This window comes from Mytilus edulis, chromosome 4, assembly GCF_963676685.1.
Source record: "Mytilus edulis chromosome 4, xbMytEdul2.2, whole genome shotgun sequence".
NCBI lineage: Eukaryota > Metazoa > Mollusca > Bivalvia > Mytilida > Mytilidae > Mytilus > Mytilus edulis.
Window position 1 is genome coordinate 19,866,264 of NC_092347.1, and position 21,410 is coordinate 19,887,673.

General features: G+C 31.1%; 1 protein-coding gene across 18 annotated transcripts in view; it reads left to right on the forward strand.

Moving 5' to 3' along the window:
* The first annotated feature begins 1,408 nt into the window (after positions 1 to 1,408).
* LOC139519165 (uncharacterized) overlaps positions 1,409 to 21,410 on the forward strand; it is a 113,206-nt gene continuing 93,204 nt past the window's right edge. For 4 of the 18 annotated variants that reach the window (XM_071311008.1, XM_071311021.1, XM_071311005.1 and 1 more), the window contains exons 1-5: positions 1,409 to 1,506; positions 3,279 to 3,385; positions 8,389 to 8,501; positions 8,881 to 8,938; positions 13,554 to 13,656. The gene's annotated coding sequence lies outside the window, so the exon portion shown is untranslated. Of the gene's footprint in view, positions 1,507 to 3,278; positions 3,386 to 6,214; positions 6,234 to 8,388; positions 8,502 to 8,581; positions 8,670 to 8,880; positions 8,939 to 13,553; positions 13,657 to 20,398; positions 20,512 to 21,410 lie in introns of those variants that run through there. The other 14 variants (XM_071311011.1, XM_071311006.1, XM_071311020.1 and 11 more) reach the window with 8 other exon arrangements.

The following is a 21,410-nucleotide window of genomic DNA, read 5'->3' on the forward strand; positions in this document are numbered from 1 at the left end:
AGACATCATTCTACTGGACTTCTCAAAAGCCTTTGACAAGGTACCACACCTACGCTTGCTATTGAAAATGTCACATTATGGGGTAAAAGGGACAAAGTTGAGCTGGATACAGGACTTCCTGAGCAGCAGAACCAAGTCTAGAAGGACATACATCTACTCCTTTGGGTGTTCTATCCGGGCTTTCACAAGGGACAGTCTTAGGTCCTCTCCTGTTCCTGACATATATCAACGACATGCCAGATTGTACATCCTCAGATGTAAGATTGTTCGCAGATGATAGCCTGGTCTACAGGAAAATTAGAAATCCTGATGATGCAGCAACTCTCCAGAGAGACCCCACTGCCCTGGGGGAATGGGAACACAAGTGGCAGATGTGTTTTCATCCAGAAAATAGCACCGTCATGAGGATCTCTAACAAGCGTCACACCCTACAAACAAATTACACCCTGCATGGACACCCACTAGAAGTTGTTGATAGTGGAAAATACCTTGAAGTTACCATTAGTCAAGATCTACAGTGGAATAAACACATAAATAACACCACCGGAAAAGCAACCAGGACCCTCCGTTTTCTACGCAGGAACCTTGCCCGTTGTAAGCCATCTGTCAATAACACAGCCTATTGTGCACTGATCAGACAATCGATCGAGTACGCTGCCACAGTATGACACCCCCATCAAACCACACTGATCATAGACCTCGAGCAGGTAGTACAGCGCAAAGCAGCACGTTTTGTATTTAACCAGTACACTGACACTTCTCCCAGGCTGTGTCACTGGACTTTTAGACCAACTCCAGTGGGATAGTCTACAACGAAGACGAATGAACCAGCGACTCGTCCTTTGTTACAAAATCCAGAACCAACTAGTGGAGATACAACCATCTATCTACTACATACCGGGGAACAGCAGAACGAGGGGTGGCCATAGACTTAGACAATGTCAAATCAGGGCAACAAAGGAACAACTCCTTTTTCCCACGCTCTATAAGAGACTGGAACTTACTGCCAGACACGGTAGCAGCTGCAGCAACATTTGAAGAGTTCAGGGCCAGATTACCCAGTGTGCCCTGGACCTAGATGCAGCCTAACTAGACACCAGCTTGCCAAATTGTACAGTGTAAATAGTTTTAAATATTTGGAATTTTTTTAATTTTATTCATTGGAGAAGCCTCCTGTTTTACCGAGCGGAGTTATTAAAACACTCAAATATGAAGTCAACTGCTAACGGAAGAAGAAGAAAGACAGTAAATTGTGATATTAATTCGTTCAAGGATTTGCATAGAAATCACTCTCAGGTTTTATATAAATATGATAAGAAAAAGTTGGTTAATTATTTAAAGTTTATTATTATAAGAGCTTTTAAAAAGAGAAAAGTGAACCGAGTACACCTATATCTGCATGGAGGACGTTAAAACGATGATGAAAATGTTGCACTCCCCTTTCCTTTCGAGCTCTCTACCACAAAGATCCATGTGGTTATGGCACAACTTTTCATCTAACAAAGAGTAAACGTTATCAATTGGAAAATAACTTTAAAGTTCACTACAGAATTTGAATAATTATTTTCCCCGTTATTTGCACTGAATATTATTTTTTTTATACATTGGATGCTATGGCGTTATAAAAACCAATGAAAAATAGCTAAACCCTTTCCTCCATTGAATTGGTTTTTTTTTTGCATACTTGATTCGCATAGGATTTTTCAATAAAATGCTGATAATATGCTTTAAAGTATTAATGCATTGCGAAAAAAAAAATTTCATCATAGAAATTTTAGTTGGATATTCCTATGATATTCCTGCAACGGCTGTTTTGCCTGGCAAAGGTAGCAATACACAGAAGTTTAGTTTTGCATTATGGCCATGGTAAATTTTTTAAAAATGAAAGTTTTTGTACAATAAAATTGATTTTTAGATAATTGAAGAATAATAAAAATTATGAGTGTCAATTTTAAGTTTTTTTCCTATTAAACTGTGTATTGCTACCAAAACAGTCGTTGGATGTCAGTTGGATGTCAAAGTCATCTCGGACTACATATATTTAAGTATTTAGTATTTAACATATAAATTACAAAAAAAATGACTGTTGTGAAAAATTATATAAATATAGATTGCATCACAATTAGTATCATCGTGTCATATGTTTTCTTATGTCATATGTTTTTTTTTGTATTATCCATATTTCATCAGTTTCCATTACACACGCGTATATTGTGACATGTTTAAATTTTTCGGTTTCTATATTTGGAACAACAACCACACTACAACTTGACAATTTTCAAACATTCAAAATTGCTTTACATGTTTAAAAGACGTTAGAACAAATTTAATAAAACTGACCTGTTTCAGCCATTTTTATTTAATGTCAAAAATATGCATCACTAGAATAGTTGTTGAGAAAAAGTCTGAAGGGTTACATGAAGTACAGCTATGCCATTTGTCTGTCAGACACAGGATCTTCAAGACATGCGACTGTAACATGATTTTTTGGTTGTTTTTATTACAAACCAGCAAGTTAAAATTAACTCAGGGTTCTTATATAGTTCAAACTCCATTCATTCAACATTCTATTGACAATTCTTTTTATACAACCTTCATACTTAAAGATGAAAATAGTCTTAGCTTTTTGCATTTTATCACAAATTTTGAAAACTGCATTTTAAATTAAAATAAAATAGGATCTTTTGTAGAAACCCTTTGCCAATCTGAAAAAAAAATCCAAATGTTAGAAATTCAGCACATGAAACATCAACCAATAACTATTTACTAGTTTGTTTAAGTACATACTGAAAAGGTTTAAATAATTTTTTGTTTGATTCAAGCAATTACCAGAACCTAGACTTTAAAAAATACTCATTTCCGCATTTAATAATCATTTCCTGTCAGTGTACAGATTAAGTTTTTACTTCATGCTGAAACATATGAAGCCGTTTCTTGACATATGGAAATTGCAAAATAATCGGAAATAGTAAAATATCGTAGTTAGCCTTGCCAAAAAAAACCTAGATACCTAATAACATTCGACAGAACATTCTTTTAAAATTTGATTACACACATGAATAAAAACTCAACAGTGGAAACCTTAATAAGTGAAAATTGTTATTAGTACGAAAACACATCACACGATAATACATTTTCTAAATTTACCAGTACCAAAATTAAATATCTGGACTTCACATATTGTCTTCAATGATTAAAAAGTCAACATACCATGTTATGAATTAAGCTTTTGATATGTAAGAATACATGTAGATTTTTTTTATCAAATATATTTGTAGGTGCAACTGAATTTCTGCCATCAGCACTAACATGACTAAGTTCCCTATTGATGTAAATCCTGCATTAATACTTGGTTAGAACCTACTGAGTTGGAAGCCAAACACAGGTAAACATTTAGCAAGCTTAGAGAGTCTCTATTAAAGTGTAATAAACAACTTTCCTAACTCTGGCCAATCTAACCCAAATATTCCAGTTGTTTTCTAACTAATGATGGATTTAAAAGGCAATCAGCCATTCAATTATGAAAAACTTTGGAGTTAGGTCATATCATCTTGTAGAGTCACTTGTCTATTGTAATTAATATAGGACGGAATATGGAACTTCTAATGTCGTTTAACTGTTTACACTACTGCTGCTCTTCCTGTGACCTTATTTCTATATTATTTTTTTATGTGAATAAGATTCAAGAGTTCAGTATTCATATAAATACTTTGGAGTTATCTCTCCTAAACTGGTTTTTGAAAAAATAATGTCATATGACAGCAAAAATGTTCATTAAAAAAAATATTAGGAATTTGCTGTAAATGTAAAGTTTTCAATCCAATGTTGGCTATATTAAAAATATGTACTGTCAGAATTACATCTACCAACTGATAATATTCTAAAATAACTGTTTAAAAATAAAAATATGTTTAATTTTAAATTTTATTGTAAATCATATGCAACCTACATTAACTTTTATTTTTTAGGGGTCTTTCATTTCTTTCTATAGTACTTTGGAACAATTGATTTTCTTACTTTATTGATCACTGAGTTTCATATGATCTACTCACAAAAGTTGCAAATTAGTTAATTACCATTTTTGCAAAACAAATTTTACCAGGCAAGAACACTTTTTCACTGAGGCCATTTGTTTAGGTTTATGTTAACTACTTACATATGATAACCCATAATCATTGTTTTTCTCTGTTATACAATGATGCACTATTAGCTTGGTTATATTTTGAGTGGAGTTGAGTTTTCGTTTGCAATTATACATTTGTTTTGTTTTACTGGAAATTTTCTTACACTGAAGCTCTTAATTTAGGCTCAGAATATATTTCACAATGCAGTCTGGTCTTACAATAGATACAGTAAAAAAAATATTAACCATTTTGATGTTTTTATATAATTGACCATCATCATTCTCTTTTCTCAGGAAGGCTTCAATCAAAGATTTGGTTTGTTTTATTTTTTAAGATATTTGTATGTTCAAGCAGGTTAAAAATGAAAACAATTAAATGAGCAGATTTAAAATTATTAAAAAGATGAACGAAGGTTTAGTTGTGAACTTATACAAATATACAGGACATAGTAACATAGCTATCTTATAACATGTATAATAACTTTATGTGTCTGACACATAACATGAAATTAATAAAGTAGTCTTTTTAAATATTTATTTAAATTTTCAATGTATTTACTTGAGACTAGTTAAAATTAAGATAAAATTGCAATACTTAGAATAATACCTAAGTGAATGTAAATACGCTGAGAAATTTCAATTACATCTTATATAGAATTACTAATAGGTTTTCCATAGAGATATTGCAGTTACTTTTGAAGTTATGTTAAACCAGCATACTTTTTTATGAACTTATATTACATATGCATGAAATAATATATGTTGTTTTTAAATATTGAGTTATCTGTGATCAGATCATTAATTTAACAATAGTAGCATATTTAAGAGAACTTATATCTCTCTGTACATTAATGTTCAGTAAATAACACATGCATTGATAATGTAGGAATTGGCTTAGACATATGTAGCCTTACATGTACTTTTATTAAATATAAGATATCATTTGTTATGGCTTTAAATAGAAATGGATGACAAATCTTCACCTATATATTTTGAAAATAATTCAATCAGTAATATTTCAGATGATAAAAGTGATAAATGCATTATTTATTGCTTAACTGTTATAGATCTACAAGTCCTGGGCTGTCAGTGAGGTAGTTGCAATTGTGTACAAATAATTACCAAAATCTGTGCAAGTCCATTTATTATAACTTTACATTAAACTTCATAATTTAATACTGAATACAATTTGAGTTTTGATTTTGATTTTTATATCTGAAAAGCATTCAACCTCCAATTTGGAGACTTCCACTTGCATATTAACAAGTAGAACAGAGTTTTAAGATATTAAAGTCTGTTACCTGAATTTATTATGCAGTGAAATGAAATGATATCTTGTAGCTAATATAAGGTACTTTAAGGATTAATATGAAGCAATGTTTTACTATAAGAAGATATTGTATTTGAGTTTCATATCTTGTGACAGTTATTGAACTCATAAAAATTCTACACATTTTGCATCCAAAAAAGAGGGACGACAGATACCAGAGGGACATTCAAACTCATGGATAAAAAATAACTGACAATGCCATGGCCAAAAAAAGAAATAAAAACCAGAAGGAAAAAAAAGTACACAAGACACAACATAGAAAACTAAAGAATAAGCAACACAAACCCCACCAAAAACTGGGGGTGATCTCAAGTGCACTGGAAGGGTAGGCAGATCCTGCTCCAAGGAAACATCTATTGTAAATATACATGGTACTCCATGAAATTCAACTAAAGACAGGTATGAATAAGTTTTTTTGTTTTGGGGTATATGTTAATATGACAGCAACCGAACAACATAAAAAATCAAAAGACTTCTAGAGTTGAACATACAGTCATTTGTTTGCACCTGTCGTAAGATGGGAATCAGGATATGTCGTTTGTTGATGTGATTTTTAAAAAGTGTTTCTTATTCTGGTTTTTGATATAGATTAGACCTTTGGTTTTCCCTTTGAATGGTTTTACACATGTCATTTTTGGGGGCCTGTTTATCCGTATTTTACTTTTAAATGGACTTATTTTTTTTTCCATTTTGCAGTTTTTGGTTATTATCTTGAATATTACAATAGATAGGATCAGACCTACAGCCTGGATATTTGGTAGAACACCACCCTAGGCAATGGTGACACCAGACAGTTTGTTCAACTATTCATCATTTCTGTCAGAGATGGCAGGGAATAATTCTGCTCTTCTTGTTGTCATGGGCAGCGTTTCCTGCCAACTCCAATACTTCAGCTGCTAAGTATTTATAAACAGCTGACCAAAATTGTCAATTGACCTCATTAAAAGTAATGGCCATTTATAAGTAAATTCTTTACAATTTTTTGTAAATATTTACTAAAATCTTTCCTCTGAAACACTGGGCCATTTTCATTATAGATAATTGTAAACAGCAAGAATGTTTAGTAAAAAAAAGATCTTCAAACAAGTCAAAATCACCGAAACAGAGAATTTTGTTATAAATCCTGTTCTTGTTTTTAATGTGTGTCCGTTGTTTAATATGCACATAGACCAAGGTGAGTCTCTAGTTTTGTTTTTGCCTTATATCTTAAAAATTATAATAACTTAAAGAAGCAAAAAGGATTTGCAAAACAATATCTTTAATTAAGACAAGATGGAGGAAATCATCCAGCGACTCCTGATTGGAATTATTGCCCTTTGATGACGATATTTACATGTTTTTTGCATTTTGCCATATCTGTTTAAAGTTGTAATAGTCCATTTGCCAATTACCGATTTGATTCTGGTATAACACATTTTTTAAACAAATTTCTGCCCCTTGTTAATCGTAGACTGGTTCTATACTGGACAAAATTGGCTATTGCCTATGCAAAGCATGATGAATAGAAAGTGATTTATCAGCGGTTTAACTAATTTTTTTATGAAAAATAATTTCTGATGTCAAAGGTATTTAGCTTAACAACAAATAAATGTATATTTGAAAACCTTAGGTTAAAGGTTACTCACATTATGCACAAGTAAATTTACTCTTTCTGCTAGCTCTCCATTGTAAATAAAAATTAATGTCCCTCATAAGGGAGACAACTACAAAAGGGATCTCTAATTATACAGGGTCAATTACGGGAAATGGCAAATGGGACACACTTAAATCCCCAAAATGATCATCATATCAAGTTCTTACAAGTCAAACTTTGCCGATTTAGTTAGTAGACTGTTACTCTTGTAGGAGTGATTGCCCTTTAATTAAGATTTGTTTAACCCTCTTTTGTGTTTTGAACAAAAACTAAAGAAGAAAAAGGGACGCTTTGAAGACCAAATGATCTGCAATACAAGATCAACTAAACAGAGATTTTTGTCATTAATTCATTAAATCTAAATTGTTGGAAAGTGTCCTTTGTTGAATATGCACACATAGACTAAAGTGAGTGACATGTAGGCTCTTTTGAGTCTCTAATTTAGACAAGGAAACCTTTTTGATTTTCAAATTCATCACAAAAAAGTGGCCTCAATATATCTTCTTCTTTGGCTCTATAAAATAGACTTTCAGATAAAATGAGATGAAAACCACTATTAAGGATCTCAATAATTCAAGTTCTGATAAACTAGACATTTTGTACATCAACTGCTTTTTAAGACAATGTTGGAGAGCCTTTAAAGTGTATAAAACTTAAAAATAGAATTTAGCTACATTGTATATTTCATATTTAAATGCATTTTTAAGATATATATTTCTTCCAAGGAACTTTGGTCATTCCATTCAATGAAAAAATATTCTAAAAAGATGTATATGGATGTGTTTTTACATCCTATGATGATAGCTATCAAACAAATATTTTGATCCAGGCATATAGCCTATGTCTTCTGAAGCAGCACAAAGTTTTGCCAAAAATTAGTTAAAGTTATGATGTTATAATGACATCATTACTGTTGCAATGCACCAGAACTTTGTGATTTTGTTATATGATTATAGTTTTTGTCCATCAAATGTTTTTGATTATTTTTAAATGTGAGATTTCAAAAAATTTAAGAGCCAATATTGACATTTTGTGAACCTACTCAGAGGCTCTTTTCTTGTAATGGAATTTATTATTTAAAACATGCAGAATAAGAGTTTTGTTCTATACCTTAAAGTATATAGTTTATTCATACAAATTGTACAAATTTCAAGTACAGTATATTTAACTGTATTTAAAATTAAAATAGTATAGAATGGTATTAATGTAATAAAGAAATATATATTGTTTACCCAATTATATATGTTTTGTTGCGTTACAAAGCTTATTTTTAATATGCTTATTTTTATTTTTTGGTTTAAGGTTACCCCTGAATAGTTGAAAGACAGCATTAACAGTGAAGTTTCGACAATAGAGAAGGGTTAATTTTAGATATAGACATTTTGATTGAATTACCAGATAGAATGAAAGAAAAGGTAAAATTATACACCTGAACGCTTGATATTGATCATAAGTCTTATAATAAATAGTCAACATAAATATCAGTTTTTAATCAAGTAGAGATTTTCTCCTTGGTCGTAAATGACCATTTTTAAATGGATACTGTAATCCTACGATCAGTAAAGTGGATAACATGATTTCTTGTAGGTGGTTATTGATAATATTACACCAATATTTATATCATATAGATTTCTGCTGAAGTCTATAATAAGGATAATAATATAAAGATTTAGTGAGATAGTTTATTATAGTGATAACATTAAGACTTGCTGGGTAGCTGAACTGATAATAATTGTATAGTTACAAATTAGTGAGACCAGGAATTATAGTTGATGTGTTTGTAATTGGTTACAGGTAAACTCTCACCTGCATGGATGTTGATTTCTATTAATCAGCTGTTTCTTCTCAACAGGTAAGGTAATTTGTTGGTATTAGAAAAGGGTTTAACTTTGTAATATTTAAATATGTCAATTTACTAAGTGTAAAAAAAAAAATGATAATAGAAAAATTGATGATAACACTTGTGTAAACCTCTTCAGTTGAGCATTAAGATATAAATGTTCAAGTTCTAATATTCCATTTTTCATCTGTATAGTGGATTTGGTTCAGTAGTATTGGTGAATAACTTTATTTCAATGTTGTTGACCTTTATGACTTTTTTAGTGTTTTATAAAATGAGGGACTAGTAGAATAAATCAATTGGTTTCAGATACAATATTGAAATTTATAAGTTTTATGATCTGCCAATGGTGTAAGCTGTTCTATAAATGTAAGTGTGCTGAGTTATAGTTTTGTTAAATCCATGGAAGAGAATCAATAGACCGTGTATAATAAATGCAAGTCTGGATTTGGAATATTTATTATGCCTATGCCCTCATGCTTTGTACTTTTCTGATATATCTAGCTAGCTAGCTAGCTGAATGATCTCTTAGGTAAAAAAAAACACTTTTCTAGTTTTTGTCTAAGCCTCGGTAAACCAAATCCTGGATCTACGCTTGAAATAAGCATTATATGTTACTCTTCGGTGTTTATGTGTTACCTGCAATGAAAAATGCAGAATGCAAGATAAATATAGAGGTTAGAATCCATCGTGGCAGCCATCAGACAGTGTAACTACTTATACAAAGCTTTATATTTCAGAGAAGAACTGGATGCCTCATACCTTGTATACATATACCTTATGTTATGAATTTTTTGTCTGTCATATGTCCATAGTCCCTGACCTTATTTTCATAGTTCAGTTTTTTTCTCAAGTGAAACACTCACTTATTATTGATTAATATGATAACTATATTTAGTATATGAGTTTCTTTCAAGGTCTACATGTCTGTCAGGTAGGGTTCACTTGACCCCAACCTCATTTCATGGATCAGTGATTAAGGTTAAAGTCAAGAGGGAAAGTCTGTATCTCAGATTACAACAAGCATAATGTTAACTATATTTGGTGTTTGGAACGATTGCAAAGTCACAGTACATATCCAACTGGCTGGTTATATCTGACCTTGACCTCCTTTCCATAGAACATTGTTAAGTATGTGATACATGTAGTATTTAACCTTCATACTACATTCTTTCAACATAAATTCAGTGATGAGCAAAACAGGCAAGCAGTTTCAGTGTTGATTCTTGTTATTAAAAAATAAATTACAAGAAATCTTTCAGATTGTTCTTGTAAATTAGAATTGTAAACCTATTTTCATTAAAGTACATTTCAGATCCAATACTTACACTATATATCAGCTGATTGAATTTTGTATTATGTAGGTTTCAAGTGACAGTCAGATAGGAATTTCTTCTATATTATTTTTTTGAAAATGTATTTTTGTAAAATTTATAGGAAAAAAATAAAAAAGGATGAATTCATAATTTTTGTTGTCATGCTGAGAGACACACTAAATAAATAAATGTCCAAAGATTACCAAACATTTAAGTATGAAAATAAGCCATTATCTGCCTCCTTAACCTTCTAAATTGGTAAAATTCTTTTAATCTCTCAAAATTACGATATTTTAAGACTAAAATAGCAATGTAGTTGACTGTTGTGTGTTAGTTTAAGATTGACATGTTTGTATGACCATTTTTACATTTGGTCAAATATGTCAAAATTTGATTCCAGTCAAATCCTTTTCTAAAATGATATTGAAACCCAACAAGTCTAATAAAATTTATCTTAAGGGCTCATTATATAAAAGCAGAATTCTCCCAGAATAAATTAGTGAATGACATTTACCATATTATTTCAAATAAATCAGTTCTAGAATAACACCTAATATGCAATCATATCTGATATGATGTTTTCCTTTTTTAGCTCACCTGGCCCAAAGGGCCAAGTGAGCTTTTCTCATCACTTTGCATCCGTCGTCGTCGTTGTCGTCTGTTAACTTTTACAAAAATCTTCTCCTCTGAAACTACTGGGTCAAATTTAACCAAAGTTGGCCACAATCTTCTAGTTTCAAAAATGTGTCCGGTGACCCGGCCAACCAACCAAGATGGCCGCCATGGCTAAAAAATAGAACAATAGGGGTAAAATGTAGATTTTGGCTTATATCTCGGAAACCAAAGCATTTAGAGCAAATCTGACAAGAGATTAAATTGTTTATCAAGTCAATATCTATCTGCCGTGAAATTTTCAGATGAATTTGAAAACTGGTTGTTGGGTTGCTGCCCCCCAATTTTTTTGGTAATTTTTAAAGAAATTTTGCAGTGTTTGGTTATTATCTTGAATATTATTATAGATAGAGATAAACTGTAAACAGCAATAATGTTCAGCAAAGTAAGATTCAATAATAAGTCAACGTGACCACAATGGTCAGTTGACCCCTTAAGGAGTTATTGCCCTTTATAGTCAATTTAACGTTTTTCATTAATTTGTGAAATTTTTGTGAATTTTTACATAACATTTTCCTCTGTATCTAAAGGGCCAAGTCTATATAGATAGACAAATTGTAAGAAGCAAGAATGTTCATCAAAGTAAGATCTACAAACTCATCACCACCATCATCAAAACACAATTTTGTCATGAATCCATCTGTATCCTTTGTTTAATATGCACATAGACCAAGGTGAGCGACACAGGCTCTAAAGAGCCTGTAGTTGATCATTGAATATCCTTTGCAAATTACTATTTGTCCACTAATGCAGAGAAACTTCTGTCGGAGGGACTCTTTCACTTTCGATGTTTGAAAATTTTACACCTATATATCATCTTTGTACCTAGCTGTGGAGCAGTAACTCTTAGGTCTTTATATTTTGAAGAGCTACAGTTCCACAGCTACTTTGTATCAGACATCTTGTAGTAAAATATCTTTCTGGGTATTAATTAAGCTGTGGCTTTATATCTAATTATAAATGACAAGATTTCAAAATGAGGCTCTTTAGACAGATTTTGTTCTCAGCCAACCTTCATTGACAATTTCTGTATGTTAGTCAAGATATGAGGCATCCTTAATTGTATCTGTTGCATCCTTTATCTCAACTTCAAACTTCATGGCAGCATTCATCACAGTCACCAATCTTTGAATTATTTAGGTATCATCCATATAGAGGAATATAAAGTGAAAAGAATATTTAGCTTAGCTTCTTTTCATTCTTTCTTAAAAGCTCCTGAAAGAAGACAGCCTCATATGTATATGAGCTAGTCAGTCTCATTAACAAAGGATCAAGACAGCCTGTTGAGGTTTCAAGTGAATTGTCCATACCTATAAACTCCTTTATCAAACATTTGATGTGATTTACACACAAAAACTATGTTGTTTAGGGCTTCACAATTGACCATATTTTAATGTCTAGAAAATACCTGAAGGATGTTATTTGATAGATATATATTAATTTGAATGGACCATGGAATTCTAACCACACATAAATAAAAAAAAAATTGAGGTACAAGTTTGTCAATTTATGAATAATACTTAAAATCAATCAGTTGAGGAATCATAACCTATTAAAAAGGTCATAGTACATTTGTATGCTGCAAATATGCATTGAGATTACTTTTATAATCATTTAAACGTAAGGATATATGTAACCCTACTAGGCCTTTGCTTAATCAGCTTTGAATTAGTACTTTAAAATGACTTAGTCCACAATTTCAATGAAAGTTAGAATTCATAAAATGTTAAAAGATTTATTGCTTTCAAAATACAGGATCTTTGAATTGATCTGATGGTTATATATCTTTTTTTTTTATCTAATTGAAATATATGAGATCCATGAAGGAGTATATATATACTAATGGATCAGTATTTTAAATGATATATGGTTTACTGCATTATAATTTTGACTAAAATCAAATGTTTGAAAAACGCTCATGAAAAGACAAGATTAAACCTATTGAAATTATATAGTTTTCACATAAAGACTGACTAAATGTTTTGATAGATCTATTTGTCCCTCAATACTTATGCATGTAGACAACATAGGGTAGGATCAAGTATTTTAGATATAGTCAATTGATTCACCATGTTATATCTTGTGAACTTGTTTTTAAAAATTGAGAATTTATATGAAGTAGTAAATAGATAATGCTAAAATCATTAATTATGTCATACATACTTGTGGATTAGTGTGTTTCCTTGGCTAGTTAGAAATGATGTCTAAATGTCTTGTCTAAGAAACACTACATAAAGATAAACTTTTGACCACTCTGTTGTTTTCTGCAGGGTAAATGTATTCTGTGGAGGGAATTCAAGTCAATTCAGTACAATTTGTAGCAGACACACATGTAGGGGGTCGAAAAAGGCTATGGTTGGCAGGGCAGTAGATTCTGACTATTGATGTTTTTTTTTTAAATATAACACCAAAAAAAAAAAAAACGTAAGCAAACATATATCATGTATATTATGTTAGCAAATACATGTCCTATTGATAAAAATGGTACAGAAATAAAGTTGATGAATAGTGAAGTTATGGAGCCTCTTGTAATACAAAAAATATTAATGGGGAACAACTCACAATTTAGTTCTGCCATATTTATATTTTTCTGATTTACTAATTACAAATTACAAGCACACTGTATTTTATTGTTTCAGGTTTGCTATGAAGAAGTAGAAGTTATTGGTGGAGTCCACTACAAGACCTATATATAAAGAACAATCTATTGAAGAGTCTCAGCTCAAGATCTGTAAGCTGAAGGTTTGCTGTTATATATCAATGTTTATTATGTCTCCCATTTTTATACAAACTTGCATGGGCTTTGCATTAGTAAACATTATTGGTGACATAAGCAAAAGTTTAACTCATTACAAAATTGCAAATAGTTTATATCTAATTTCTGCTCGAAGAATATTGTATTTATGACTGGCATGACCACAAATTCAAATTCACACTTGAAGAGACATATTTAAATTCTGAATATGTCCTAAGAAGCCTTTATTTGTATAAATACATGTATTGAATTGTTTTATACTAGTAATTTTTGGGGCCCTTTATAGCTTGTTGTTCGGTGTGAGCCAAGGCTCTGTGTTCAAGGCCATACATTGACCTATGATGGTTTACTTTTATATATTGTTATTTGGATGGAGAGTTGTCTCATTGGCACTCACACCACATCTTCCTATATCTATCTAACGTTCAGTAGTTGTTGTTTGTTGATGTGGTTAAGTGTTTCTCGGTTCTTGTTTTTTTTATATAGATTAGCCCTTTGGTTTTTTCGTTTGAAATTGGTTTTACACAAGTCATTTTTGGGGCCCTTTATAGCTTGCTGTTCAAAGTTAGCCAAGGCTCCATATTAAAGACCTTACTTTGACCTATAATGGTTTACTTTTACAAATGTGACCTGGATGGAGAATTGTCTCATTGGCACTCATACCCCAACTTCTTATATACTTGAAGACATTCACCTGGGGTTGAAATCATAAAACTTTGCTCAGTGCTCGAAGCACAAAAATTATGCTCGAAACACAAAATCCAGTATTTTGATTGGTTGATTCTTGAGTCTGAGTACAAAAATCATGCTCGAAAGTTTTATGACCGCAAGGCCAGGTCTACTGTATATTACGGTAGTTAGTCAAATCATTCTTGATCACTCAAAGTTTGGTCTGTTGGGTTGTCACACAAGTATTTGCATGATAGTTACATCAGTAATGTTGATATCTATTTCTTTATTTTTGTTGAAAGATTTACAAATATAATACTCCAGATTTATGTGATTTTGATCTTTAACAATTGAATCATTACAAGCAATTACTTGTATATCTTTATTTAGCTTTTAATGATCTCAATGCTAAATTTGTATTCAATGTTGGTTCCATGATTTCTATTATAAAAACTCTTGCTTTCTCTTTGGGGTTATTGGACAAACTAAACAGTAGGATGCCAGGGCAGATAAAAATGTTTTCCAAATCTAAACACACGTTTTCATAATGATTTTTTGGGAAAAGAATTTGGTCCAGTTTTCGTATTCCTTATATGTACTATCGGCTTGAAGTTTCTAAATTTGGAAGTTACAGTGTCCACCCTTGTCAAAGTATATTTGTTCCGAGTAATAGAAGTTCCACTAAACACTTTGTTATAAACTAAGCCATAATATCATTAAATATTCCTCACCATTTATTCTGTGAGAAACATTAATACTGTAATATTGGTTCCAGGGGAAATTATATTACAGAATATTTCTTCCACTTGGAACTTATGTTATAAAGAACTTCTATTTCATGACACCCGAGAACTTTTTTTGTGCTTTACAACTTAATCTTTTTCAAGCAAGTTCCTCTATTTCTGAGCACCCATGTCAATTTTTGAAGTGTCATTTTGACACTGATCTTCAAATTAAGCACTCAAGGTTAACTGTTCTGCTTTTGTTTAACTTAAGTGTGCATTATATTAAACTTTAAATTATGCACTGTTTTTTTTACTCTAAAATTTAAATACAGATCTAAATGTAATATATATTCAATAAGGGATTTCTGCAAACTCACACTTTAGTATTTTGTGATTTAAACATATCTTTTTAATTTTCAGTTAATGACAAACAAATTTGTTTTTATTTATGTAATTTTGGCTTATTTCAACCCTTGTAAAGTGTTTTAGAATCAGTTAGTTTTTAAAAACTTAACTGTAAAGAGGATTTGTATAAAAAATTATATCAAACCTCTCAAAGTCAAACTGTAATATATGGAAAATTGTGTCATGAATGTTTTTTCATCTGTTGAATGTTTCAAGAGTGCAGATCAAAATTGACTCTCTGGCAAAATTTCAAGGAAATATGGACCCCTTAAGTTAGTAAAAATCTGACAACTTTTAGTTTTTCTAATGATTAATCAATTTTCTTTCATTAATGTTTTCATTATATAAATGAATTGAATCCAAGTTTTATTTAATTTGATTGATTTTCCTAAATGCCACTTATGATTTCTAGGCCAATTTTCAAATAAAAAACTGCACATTTATTTGCTTGGTACAAATTTAAAGTTTTAATTCTGAATAAAAACTCTTTGACATGGTACAAGAGAATTTCTACATGATGTTAAACAAGGTATTCTTGCCACAATGGAATAAATAAATTTTATACCCATCCATTTCACTTGTCTAAGAAAACTGTACTTTTATGTGTCAAAAATAAGATTGATATTTGAATCAATGCTCTTAAAAATCACTTTAATACAAGCCTACCAAATTAGATTTTAGCTTTCTGTATATAATTATGGACATGTTATGATTGAACATGCCTCATACAGTGTGACAAGTTTTTAACAAGTTTAAAAGGCTGCAAAAAGTACATCGTTAATGTAGCCATTTATAGCAAGCACATTGAAAGCAGAAAGTTAAATTTGGCTACGAAAAATGGTCTTAACACTTTATAAGGATCTTGATCGTTTAAAGTAAACTTTATACAGCCTAACATTAAACAGTTTTAAATTTTAATTCCTCTTTAATGACATACTAAAATTAATTCTTTTTTCAATACAATATGGTCTGCATACCTAAGTCTGAAGGTGTTTTTTGAGGTCATTGGAGTTCAAGCAATGAATGATTTATGGTATTTTAATCAGTTCAGTGTTAAAATTAATGGTTGGTGTTTACATTTTGACAAATATAATACAACCTAGTGGTAATTAAAATTTTCAATGAATGAATGAAATATGAGTTAAATTTGACTTGTGAATTGTATAGAAATAAAGTCAGATTTCTGATTTATATAATTGGACTTAAAGTTATGGTTCATTTTAGTGAGTACAGTTGATTATATAAAAAATAAGCTGGAAATTGATAATATTCTTACCAAGTATTTATTAATATACGAATAGGGAGATTTGTTATGCTAGCCAATGAGACAACTATCCATCAGAGTTTAAAATCAAGTAGATGTAAGCAATAAAATGCTTTATTTAAAGTTAGTCCAACAGGATAAATTTCTTTAGTATACATACTGAGGTCGTCATTATTTAGTGCCAATATATCATCCAAATATCTACCCCTAAATTGGTAATTTTAAGGAAATTTTGCCATTTTGTTTATTATCTTGAATATTATTATAGATAGAAATAAACTGTGAACAGCAATAATGTTGAGCAAAGTAAGATCAACAAATAAGTCAACATGACCAAAATGGTCAGTTGACCCCTAATGGAGTAATTGCCCCTTATACTTATTATAACAAATAAACAAACAACAACCATATTTTGTAAATTTTTGTTATCTTTTAAAAAAATCTTCTCCTCTGAAACTACTAAGCCAAATTTATCCAAACTTGTCCACAATCATTATTAGGTTATCTAGTTTAGAAATGTGTCCGATGACCACGCCCGCAAACCAAGATGGTGGACATGGCTTAAAATAGTACATAGGGTAAAATGCAGTTTATGGCTCATATCTCTGAAAACAAAGCATTTAGAGCAAATCTGCTGTGGATAAAATTGTTTATAGGTTAAGATCTATCTGCCCTAAAATTTTCAGATCAATCCGGCAACTTGTTGTTGGGTTGCTGCCCCTGAATTGGTAATTCTAAGAAAATTTTGCAGATTTTAGTTATTATCTTGAATTTTAAAAATAGATATTGTAAACAGCAATAATGTACAGCAAAGTACGAGCTACAAATAAGTCAACTAGACAAAAGTGGTCAATTGACCCCTTAAGGAGTTATTGCCCTTTATAGTCATTTTTTTGCAATTTTCATAAATTTTGTAAATTTTTGTAAATTTTTACAAAATATTTTCCACTATCACATTCTGGGCCAATTTCATTCATAGATAGAGATAATTGTAAGCAGCAAGATTGTTTATTAAAGCAAGGTCTACAAACACATCACCAACACCAAAACACAATTTTTTTCATAAATCCATTTGTGTCCTTTGTTTAATATGCACATAAACAAAGGTGAGCGACACCAGCTCTTTAGAGCCTCTAGTTCCTTGCTCTAAATATCATTAAACTATGATTTTTTTTCTATGATCATTATGGGTCTCTCAAGTAACCTCCACGTATATGGTTTTTTTTGGAATTTTTTTCATTGTGGTGAACTTTAAAAGAGTTCTGTTTTAATATATTTGAGATTTTTTTCTTCAGAAGTCAGGTCAAGTTCCCAATTTTATAATAATCAACATTCTTAAATATTCAAGTCCTCCCAATACATACCTGTCATATCCTATGCACTAATTTTATCACCTACTTTAGTGATAACAAATCATTTGATTATTTAAAAGGAATCGGTAACAACTAACAAAATGTAAATACACAGGTTATTATTGGCTTTAAGTCAATACTTATGTTTACAAATTAAACACTTAATGCAACTTTAATCAATATAGGAAATGGGGCAATTATTTTCAAAAGTTCCGAACAGGTCAACATGGTCAAGGTAAGGGGGAATGGTTCCCATTAGACAAGCATCATATTTTTCATGTTGGTATGGGTTTTCCTCATGGTTGAAGGCTGTTTGGTTGCCAATAATTGCTCACATCCAGTTCATTTGAACTTTGATTGATAGTTGTCTCACTGGCAATCGTACCACATCTCCATATTTTGATAATGAAAACTGATGAGTTAAAATGACACTTTTTTTGTGGGGGTCGGGTTTTGGGGATAATAGCTTTGTTTAGGTATGTTTTAGAGGCTCTTTTCGTGGTATTGGTTTAAAACTCTGACATTTGAAGACTTATTGTTGAACTGAAGTTGTTGTATTTATCAGATAGTTTTGCTTTCCATGGCAGATCATGTTTTTTATTTTCAATTTAATATGGGCCTCGTAGGCAGAGTGGTCCAAGTAGTTACTTTTGTAATCACTAGCCAATCAACACTGATGTTGTGAATTCAAACTCTACTCGTGGTGGTGCAATCGCCTCCTATCTTAATTGACTAGGTTTGTCAGTTTTCCAATCGAAGATTGTTAGTTTTCTCAGGGGACCAGGCTTTCTCCACCATTAAATAGCACTAGAGCGATGCTTAAAAGTGGCGTTAAACTACACAAAAAACCCAAATTCAATCAAATCAAATTTAATGTGCATGAACTTTTGTTTGTTCTTTTAAGAAAGAATATGTAAATGGAAGATGACAAAAAGATGGACAATAAAGGATATTGTCTGGTATCTTCAATCCTTTCAAAAAATTATGACGAAATGTCGAGGGGCTTATTAATATACCAGTCTGTCTGTTCGTCCCACCAACTCTCCAGATAAGACTATATTGTTTGTCAAGCTTTCTCCTTTTACAGTTTTGAAGTACAGCTTTAATATTTTAAAGGATGTTCAATCACATTATGGAAGTGGCATACCCGTAGCCAGGGGGGTTCGGGGGGTTCGGACGAACTCCCCCTTGAAATCAAATAAGCACTGTTAAAGTCAACAGTTTGTTCAAATTGTGACTATTAAAGTCGAGTTCATGAGTCCAACGAACCCCTAGCTACGGGCCTGAGTGTGCAAGGTCACAGGATTTTGATTATTTTTTCTTCAAATATTTAAAAAATTACATGTATTTGGACTCGTTAAATTTTTTGGTACTACATGTACCTGCATAAAAAAATCATGATTTGTCCAGCTATTTCCTCCAACAGTTTTGGAACTTCAGCTTTAATGTAGGATGTTCATACACATAATTGAGGTTGCATAGCCAAAGAATTTTGAGTTTAGGTCTTTTTCTGCTCCACTGAGATGTGACAAAATTGCAAGCTACAAATGGACTTTTTTTTTTTTAAATTTGTGAAAATAAATGAGCTTTACAGACTTTCATTCTCAAATTTTCACTTCTTGAAGAGGATTCAAGTTTTTTTTTTGGCAAATGGGCCATTTTTGTTGAAAAGACACATAGTTTTTTCTTTTAAGGTCACTATTGTTTTTTTTTAATTTTTTATAGCAAGAGAGTGTCTAACCAATTGAATGTATGTCTATAATATTTGGCAAATTCAAAGTCTAATTGATACTTGAAGGATTTCTGCCTCTTTGATTTAAGTTATCCTTCGTTTTATCCAGGTTGATTAATAAGAAAGAACGATATTTGATTTGTCAAGGTATTGACTGAATGATATAATAAAGTTTTTGTCAGTAGATAAATTTATGGGTAGACTTGCTTTGGAAGCTAATGTATGACATTTGAATACACTTTATATAATAAAATCTTCAATTCAAGTGGGCATTAAAAGTTAATTCCATACCAAAGAAGAAGCATTTATTATTATGCAAGAGTTAATTGATATTCAGAGTTGTCCTTTTTGAAATTTAAGGGTAGACCTATGTCATTTACATGAAAAGATATTGTGGACCAACCTAAACAATCTATATTCTAATTTACATGTTTAACATAAGCACCAAGTCGCTTGTAAATATTGATTAAATATGTTTGTTAATATATTACAAACTTTTGAATGATTGAACAATGTTTCAAAGATATGCAAAGAATCATTTAAATTTTCTGATAAATTTTAATTTGAAAAGTAAATAAAAAAGGTCTTTCTTTACCTTTACATGTTGAGATGTGTGATGAGTAAACATAGGAGGACGTAGAATCAGGAAAGACCAATTTTAGAGACTTAAAATCAGATTAACTCATATTACTACTGTGAGTATAGAATTTTTCTATTGAATTTATGAGAATTAATATGAAAATTTATATTTATTTAACACTTCGTTTAAGTGTTTCCAAAATTAGTAAAATTCTTTTCCTATTTTGACTGCTGCCAAGGTCTGCCTGCCTTGGAGATTAACACATATATTGAGTCATTATTGATACTTGTTTATGTCAATAAATGTATACCTAACTCTTTTTTAGCTCACCTGGCCCAAAGGGCCAAGTGAGCTTTTCTCATCACTTTGCGTCCGTCGTCCCTCGTCCTTCGTCTGTAAACTTAAATCTTCTTCTCTGAAACTACTGGGCCAAATTTAACCAAACTTGGCCACAATCATCATTAGGGTATCTAGTTTAAAAATTGTGTCCGATGACCCGCCAAAATAATCAAGATGGCCGCCATGGCTAAAAATAGAACATAGGGGTAAAATGTATATTTTGGCTTATAACTCTGAAACCAAAGCATTTAGAGCAAATCTGACATGGGATAAAATTGTTTATTAGGTCAAAATTATTCTTCCCTGAAATTTTCAGATGAATCAGACAATGGGTTGTTGGGTTGCTGCCCCTGAATTGGTAATTTTAAGGAAATTTTGTCCGTTTTCAGTTATTATCTAAAAAATTATTATAGATAGAGATCAATTGTAAGCAGCAATTATGTTCAGCAAAGTAAGATCTACAAATAAGTCAACATGATCAAAATGGTCAGTTGACCCCTTAAGGTCAGTTCTTAACAGTCATTTTTTACCAATTTTTCATAAATATTTGTTATCTTTTACAAAAATCTACTCCTCTGAAACTACTGGACCAAATTTAACGAAACTTAGCCAAAATCATATTTAGGGTATCTAGTTTAAAAATTGTGTGCGGTGACTCGACCAACCAACCAAGAT